This window comes from Rousettus aegyptiacus, unplaced genomic scaffold (assembly GCF_014176215.1).
Source record: "Rousettus aegyptiacus isolate mRouAeg1 unplaced genomic scaffold, mRouAeg1.p scaffold_m13_p_7, whole genome shotgun sequence".
Classification (NCBI taxonomy): Eukaryota; Metazoa; Chordata; class Mammalia; order Chiroptera; family Pteropodidae; genus Rousettus; species Rousettus aegyptiacus.
Genome location: NW_023416310.1, coordinates 56,965,501 through 56,974,433, shown reverse-complemented (window position 1 = coordinate 56,974,433; position 8,933 = coordinate 56,965,501). Strand labels below are relative to the sequence as shown.

Sequence of the window (8,933 nt, the reverse complement as noted above, 5' to 3'; positions counted from 1 at the left end):
GAAGCTAAGGCTCAGGGAACTTCAGTGACCCTCCCAGTTCATTCACCTCATAAAAGTCAGAGATAAGACTGGAACTCAGGACTGCAGACACCAGCACCCATGCTGCTTCCACCTCACCTCTCTAGCGTGTTCGCCAGCCCTGCCTCAAGGCCACAGGGAAACTGGACTCGGCACTATTTAGACAGCACTGAGCTATGGTTATAGCTTCTTTTTAGCACCTTCCCTTCTGGCACCTTCTTCCCTCGAGTCACTGTCCCTCGTATGTTAACTACCCTGGTTGTTCAGGGCCCCTGATCGCTCTATTTTACAAGCATTTTGCCAAGAAATATAAAAAGATATGTCTACGGCCATGCCTCCCTGAACAAGCCCGATCCCGTCTGTTCTCAGAAGCTAAGCAGGGTCGGGCCTGGTTAGTGCTTGGATGGGAGACCACCTAGGAAGACCAGGTGCTATAGGCATAAAACGTAAAATAAAAAAAATAAGGGATTGTAAGCTGACAAGGTCCTTGTGATCTGTGAGGTCAACCAAGGGTTGCTACACCTAAAAAAATTAAAAAATTTAAAAAAGATATTTGACTCATATAACCCAACATATAACATGACTGCAAGTAGTTTTTCCCACGTTGCCAAGTATCCCAACTCCCAAATGCCCCTATCCCTCTTAGGATGGCCAGGGTGTGGGACATCTTCCTTTGAGGCTCCATCAACTGGGGGATGTTCAATTGACAGCAGCACACACTTATGGGAGGTCTTCTATGAACCAGTAATTTTGAGAAATGCTTGAGAATGTTCTTACTTAAACTTTCTAACAATCCATAGAATATGAGCACTCAGGAATGCATTTCACAGGTAAGGAAGCTGAAGCTCAGAGAGGTTAGGTAACCTACTCAAGTTTTTACAGATCATGAGTAACCAAGCCAGGGGTCCAACTCACTTATCCTAATTCAAAGTCCAGCATTATTTTCCTGATTTTGTATATGCATTTGCTCCTCAGAATTCTCCATGATGTATACCACAAGCCTGGAGCAGAGGAGGAGTTCAGGGAGGGAATGGAAAAGAAATAAATGAAAGCTACTTTGCCAACTAGCCCAAGGGCTTTTCTCCTTTAAGTGAGATTTATGAATCAGCCCTCAACTTCAGCACATGTGTGTGTGACAGCAAGACTCACCCTGGGGCTTTCATTTCCAAGAGGAGAAGGGCACCAACAGCCTTGCATTGGCAGAGCTTGGGCATAAAATTGGCAGAAGGAGGATACGGGAAGCAGGAGAGGTATGGCCTCGTCTTCTTAGAGGCAACACAGCTGCCTAAATATCTGCTCAGGCGATGGAAGCCAGGCACTCTGAGAAAGAAATCCCCCGGGAGAGTTTGGAGGTGACTGAGTGTCAAGGAAAGTCACAAACTACAGAAGAAAAGGGAAAGTTGGAAAAACCATAGCCTGGCAAGACGTAGAAACTCTCTTGCAAAATGAACATTATATCGTGTCACTTACCATAACATTCGACCTTTCAAAATAGATTGTGGGTAGCTGGACACTGGGCCCTCTGCCAGCACTGTGGTCACTGTTGGCTCCTGTGCCATCAATGCCACAGGATACTGGATGTCCAGTGCCTTAGCCATCAGCCTCACCAGAAGTAATTCCAATTACACTGTTCAGTCTGGATTTAAAAGTCTCAGGTGAGGATCTGAATGGCTGTATTTAGTTCATATGTTTGTGCTGCAGCACCAGAGGTTGAGAGGAGCTTATCTTCTCAGTGTCCACAGTGGGATCCTCACACAAGGGGCAGAATTCTCCACAATCAGGCCGCAGGCTCAGATGCCGCACAATTGTGACAACAACGTGTCTACTATAATAGAGACAATGATACCTATTTCTCAGGGTTACTAGGAGCATTGAAGAAGATAATTTACTTATTCTACCATCATATGCTGTGTTATCTATAATATTCTTATATTATAGATAACACAGTGTAACACATCATACACTGTTGGGTACTATCTCTAAGTCTTAGCACATGAAAAGCATTCAGTGATAACTATCTTAAAAGAAGGTATGAAATGGAAGAGGAGCGGGGAGGGAATGACCCTTATGAGGGTTTCTCAGTTGAGCATTCAACTGAGCTCAGACCTCTGAGTTTCCTGGAAGCCAAGGGAAATAGTTCTAATAACAATAACCATAAATAGCTGACTTGTTGGGTACTGTCTATGTACTGGGCATATTGCTAAACATTCTATGTGTATAATCTCAATCTTAATCCTCGTGACAACTCTATAAAGTTGATATTATTATTACTCTGATGTTATAGATTATGAAAAAATGTTTAGCATGGTTAAGTAACTTGATCAAGATCATCCAATTAGTAAATGGTGGTGCTGGGATTTGATCCATATCTTTCTGACCCCAGAGCCCAAACTATTAATCACTGCTCTGTAATCCTCACCAGCACACCAAATGTCTAGAATGAACTACTAAGGGGCTGCCAGCTTCAACTGCTACAGGCCAAGCTTTTGCAAATCTCCCAAGGTCAGTGTGTTAAAGCTTCCATCTTTCCACATTTTCGTTTGCTGGGTTAGTCTGCATTTTGTACAACTGATTTAATTTTTCCCTTTCTCATCCTCGCCTTAGGAATAGTGACAGACCTCACTGAGAAGTAAGTGAGAAGGTGCTCAGGATGGACAGGGAGGGATCACAACCACTTACCCGATCATGGCAGATCTGCCTTGGCACACACCCTGGCAGCAGATGGGCCTTTAAGCATCAGTTCTCATTAATTCTTGAAACCAGACCTTCCCTGACACGATGGTAAGGGAGACAAGGTTGATTTTATGCAAAAAAATGTTGAGGTTGAAATAACATCTGGTCCAGTTATTTTCAAGTATTTTGAAAGCAATAGAATCTGTTGTAGCACGATTAATTCTAAGACCCATGGAGCCAATTAAGATGAATTATGAACTTTTATTAGCCGGCTGGTGACTGATCCTCTCCACCACGCAGGGTCAGAGAATAAACCCCGAGCTTCCAGAGGAGGCAACTTACAAAGCCTGAAGCAAGCAAGCAGATTACAAAAGCAGAAGTTGGCTGTTAGCATCTGGTACAAAGATATATTGTTTCTGGGGGACTCCTAAATCTTATAGCAAACAGGGCCTGGTAGACAGTTTTGTTATCTGCATCCTGGGGGCAATGTTGTTTTTCTTGGGAGCTGGCATCTGAAGATATCACTCCCTGTCTCTTCCTTGTAACTAGCTTACTGTAAGAATTTTCCACTCTTACAAATCCACACTTTAGAAGAAATCTTCACAAAAGCCCAATCAAATAGGAGTACTCTGGCTAAAGAGAGGCTGCAGACCCAGAGCAGTCTGGAACCACCGAGTCCAGCCCTTGCGATACAGTTGAGGAAACTGAGGCCTAAAAGTGAGAGTGACTTGTCCAAGGGCATACAGCCATTCAGTGGCAAAACCAGCTCCCAGATCCATCCCCCAGGCCCTCGTCCAGTGCCTCCTCTGTGAGGGCGCCGCTCCTCGGCTCCTTCCAGCTTAGCACCTCTCACACCCAGACTCCTCTGCATGCAAGTAAAACAGAAGGAGCAATTGCATTCAAAATTCTGGAAGACACTGGAGCACAAGGAGTACCTCTCTGAGACCTTTCTAACAGAGTGGAATGGAGCAGGGTGAGATGTGCCCTCCCTCATTGCCACAGGCAGCTATTCAGGGGTGGCATCATGTCAACTCTGCTTCAAGAGGACACAGTAGAATTACTGATGATGTCTGGGGGAGGCGGGGTGGCCTCATGATACGTATCCAGTGGAAACAGCAGTGGCTTCTGTGTGGTCAGGGTCCCAACAGAAAGAAAATGGTATCTCAAATCGAATATGTGAGGAGAATTTGAAAGACCATTTACAAAGATGTGGGTGGGTGTTAAGGGAAACCTACAAGGGGTGGTAGAACATCATGAGGGCCAGCAACAGCAGGCAGTTCTTACCTCTCTTAGACCTGAGGAGACAAGTGAAGGAATAGTTAGAATATGGGCCACCTGACAAGAACTGCAGACTTTCTTAGGGGAATCGGGCAACTCACAGCAGGGAGGGAGCAGGGAATAAACACCCTGACCTCACACTCCTCTTTCCTGCAGCGACTTTCTTGGCTGAAATTGACCAGAAGCCAGGGCAAAGTAGCCTGAATGATGCAATTCGTAAAGGTCAGCAGTGCAAGATACCAAGCATGACTGAGGAGGATAGGGAGGGGATCTGGAGGGATAAGCAGAATTTATCCAACACAGTGCCATCCCATAGAAGCAGTGTCCAGTAGACCTTGGAAAGAGGTGACTATGCTTATTCATGAGCAGACACGAGCCACCCTAGGAACTCCCAAAGATTTGCAGGGGGCACGTGCACTTTGCAGGGTCAGATGTAGGGAAGAACTTGAGAAACAAGGACATGAATGTGATCTCTTTGTACCCATGAGGCCTGGGAAAACTCATGTACTTTCTTACTAAAATCCAGCTCCTCTGAAGTTGGCAGTGGAGGAAGAATGCCCTGGTTGCAAGGGCAGGTGAGGTCGGGAAAGGTTCCCTTTGCCGCTGGAGACCTCTTCATCTCCTGCACTCTTGCTACCAAGGCAACCTCAGGAGTGTGGGCTTCCTGCTTGCCTTTCACGTCTGCAATACTGCAATGCAGTTGTGACACTAACTATCCCAGCTCCATAAGTTAAGGGCACAGTCTCCACCAAGACTGTTATGTTTCATATGCCGGCCACAAGTTCAGGGAATCCCCAGGCCACACACACTTCTGATCAACTGGCTACACACTTGGGGGTTCTGACTACCCTCTCAGGTTGATAATTCACTAGAATGACTCACAGAACTCAGGAAAGTGCTATATTTATAATCTTGGCTTTGTTATAAAGGATGCAAACCAGCACTAGCCAAGTGAGGAGGCCCACAGGAAGAAGTCTGGGAGGGTCATGAACTTGGAGCTTCCAGGTCCTCTCCACAAGGAATCCAGGGCACCCTGCCGGCACACAGATGTGTTCACCTGCCAGGAAGTTAGCCCAAGTCTCAGTGTCCAGACCTTTCAGGGGGGTTTCATTACAGAGGCATGATCAATTGAATCACTGGCCATATGATTGAACTCAATCTTTAGCTCCCCCATCCCTGGGGATTTTTATCACCTGGCTTACAACTCTGACTCTCAACTTAACACCCTCGGGTTGCATTCATGTTGTGGAAAATGGCAAGATAATCTTCTTTATGCATTAATCTACCAGTGGGCACTTAGTTTATTTGCCTGTCTTGGCTATTGTAAATAATTCTGCAATGAACATAGGGGTGCATATATCTTTTTGAGTTAGTGTTTTTGTGTCCTATAGACAAAAACCCAGAAGTGAAATAGCTGGATCATATAGTAGTTCTGTTTTTATTTTTTTGAGGAACTTCCATACTGTTTTCCATGGTGGCTGTACCAGTTCATGTTCCCGCCAACTGTGCACGAGGGTTCCCTTTTCTCCACATCCTCGCCAATACTTGTTTGTCGATTTATTGATCCATTCTAACAGGTGTGAGGTGATATCTCACTGTGTTTTTGATTTGCATTTCCCTGACAATTAGTGATGCTGAACTTCTTTTCCTGTGCCTACTGGCTATCCATCTCTCTTCTTTGGAAAAATGTCTATTCAGATCCTCTGCTCATTTTTTTAATCAGGTTGTTTGTTTTTATATTGTTGAGTTGTGTGACTTTATTATATATTTTGAATGTTAACCCCTTAACAAATATGCAATTTACAAATATCTTCTCCTGTTCAATAGGCTGCCTTTTGTTTTGTTGATTGTTTCCTTCACTGTGCAGAAACTTTTTAGTAGTCCATTTGTTTATCTTTGCTTTTGTTTCCCTTGCCTTCTGGAGTGAGATCCAAATAGACACCACTAAGACCTATGGCAAGGGGTTTAGCATTATGCTAAATGAAATGAGCCACATGGATACCATACAATATCGCTTTTATGTAGAATCTAAAAAACAACAATAAAACAAAATAAACCAAAAATGAACTCATAACAGATACAGAAAACAGAGGGGAAAGGGATTGTGGAATGGTGAAATGGGTGAAAGAGGCGAACTGTATGGCGATGAATGGTAACTAAACCACAGTGGCGAACACTGTGTAGTATACATAAATATTGAATTATAGTGTTGTACACAGGAAATATACCAATTTTACCACCATTAAAAAAAAAAAAAAAGCCTCAGCTCTTATCACATGGTTGGTCTTTCTGGCACCACCAGCTCCCATCTTGAAACTATCTAGGGCCCACTAAGAGTCACCTCATTAGCATAAACTCAGGTAGTCCTGGGGGCCCAGTCTGAATAAGACACTCTTATCATTCAGAAAATTCCAAGAGTTCAGAAGCTTCATCCGAGAAATCCAGAACAAAGACCAGATAAATTATTATACAACCACATCCCATGGCATTGCAGTCACAAGGCCGAAACATTTAAGCTAGACTGACTGAAGACTAGTGCTGTCCTGGCTTGGGTTTTCCTTGGATCCCAACCTACGATGACCTTAGTGACAGCCTAGAGTGCTATGTAGAGGATTCTGAGGCTACATCCAGGATCATCAGGAAAGAGTGATATGAGTCACTGGTCATGACAGCCTTGTCATAGAAGAAGATAAAGGCAGCTGAGAGCATACATGTTGGGTACTTGCTAACCCTGGGCTAGGGGATTTTTTAAAAAGAGAATAACTATTTGCCCTTTAGCTCCTGTCCTAATGCCATGTAGCAGATGCTATGTTTAACCTTCACCCCCCAGGTTATGTGATTTCATTTCTCCTCTTTAAAATCTAGAGTCATGAAAGGGAAACTTAGAGAGAGATGGGAGTACTTCACCTGCCCCCTGAATTCTAATTTCCAAGCTAAAGAATCACTTCTACCCCATGACTGTCCTAGTGAATGTGGGCCTTTTCAGGGAACATCATGTTAACCTACATGCTGGGCTGATATTCAGCTGATATGTATTAGTTCCCATGCCAATCGTTAACATGTTGAAACACCTTGTGCTGTTTGGTAAATGATTATTGCTCCTTCCTCCTGGAGTTCCCTTCTACCATTTTGGTTTACCTGTCCCCTTCTGCCCCCCCTGGGACCAGGATGGCTACGCATAGTAATTTTCAAATCCCAGTGCACAATGCAGAAGCCCTTGTTAAAAATTATCAAGAATTTCAGGTCGGTGACAGCAGAGCATTTAATCAAACACATCCCTTACCCTCATCAATGACTGAGAAATAAATTTATTTTAAGACACTGATGTTGGAGGATTGATTGTTACTGCAGCATAACTCAGTGCATCCTGACTAATTGCACCAATGCCCTACAAGTTCCTACATATTTTGACTGTCCCCCTGCCTAAGTGGTTGTTCCTTGACACTCGCCCTCCAAACAAACAAACAAACAAACAAACAACCAGAGTTGTTTTCTTGAGAAGAACATAGCATGACTGTTATCAGAAATTCTTTCTCAAATTTATGCGAGGCACAGCAACATTACCAAACCCTATATTTAACACAGGAATTTTACCAGCATAATGAAACAGATCCTTTCTACCAACATTCAGATAAAATAATAAAACGTGTATTTTAAAATTTGTTTAAATACACCACCGCAAAATAAAAGTAAGTATGTTTCATTGGATGCTTTTCTTTAGTGAGTGTTTTTCTTCCCTCGCTTTTCCTGGATCTGATATAAGGCAGCTCAAGGAGGAAGGGGAGAGAAGTAGTAGGTTTGGCTTTTATTGATTTGTGCAGGTAACTCCTTTCTGGAGGAGTATTGAGTAAGCAGAAGAAAAGAACAAAGCCCTGAGGAATGCTGGCCTCAGAGGAGGCTCCCGGCACTTTCTCTCCCTCCCCACTTCTCCGTTGCACTGCCCCGTGGAGGAGGGGCACTGAGGTGGATTTGTCAGCATCAGGGGTTGAGAGGAATAAAGTGTCCAAAATTAAAAATAAACATAGACAGAGGTTCAGGGTGGGAGTGAAAGGAAGAGATAAAACTTAGATCATGGGGGATTTTTAGGGCAGTGAAACTATTCTGTATGGTGCTATAATGACAGATGTCATTATACATTTGTCATTATGCATTTGTCAAAATTCATTGAATGTACAACACAAAGAGTGACCCCTAATGTTAGTCATGGATTTTAATTAACAATAATGTATTAATATTAATTAATCTTTGGTTTATAATTAGCGAATTTCCCACTCGGTAAGCAATGTCTGAGTTTCTGCTGTTACTCTACTCTCTAGGACCCTTGAGGCCCTGTCTTCTGGGTGCCTGCCCTTCCCTCACCCCAACAGAAGTCTAGAGTTTTTCTCTCTGGAGAAGGTAACAGAGTGGGTCTCTATATGAAGGGCCAGAGGACAGTGGAGTTTAAGGTATAGAATGGCAAACAGATTTCGAAACTCTAGGACTCCCAGGCTTTCTCACTGCTTGGGGCCCAGAACACACTGGCAGCCTGACCCACCTTCCGAGCAGGAATTTGAAATTTTTTTTTCTGAGGAATCTGAGCAGCTTAAGAGGAAAAACCTAAAGATACTGTCACATGGTAAACAGCCCACCCGAATCCCCTACAGTATGATCAGGCGCCATCCACATATGCATGACTGATGAGGAAGTACCATGTAAGATGGGCCTTGGGAAACTTTAAGAAGGAAATTACAGAATTTTAGTTGGAAAGTATAATATAAGAAATGTGAGACAGGAACAGGTGAGGCTTTTAAGAGAGGCAGTGAGTAGGGGGCATTGAGCCAAGTAGCAGGGCAGAAATAAGGGAAAAGCAGGAGATGAGGTTAAAAAGGGTGTCTGGGACCAATAGGTTCCTGACAAAGCCATTAGGGTGAGTGGGTACAATGGGACTAACATCTAGGTCAAATTTCCCTGTCAGAGTCATGCGC

At 43.7% G+C, this 8,933-nt stretch overlaps 1 pseudogene; it reads left to right on the top strand.

Annotated features, from left to right (window-relative positions):
• Positions 1 to 339: 339 nt before the first annotated feature.
• Positions 340 to 458, top strand: LOC118605918 (annotated as a pseudogene).
• Positions 459 to 8,933: the final 8,475 nt, after the last annotated feature.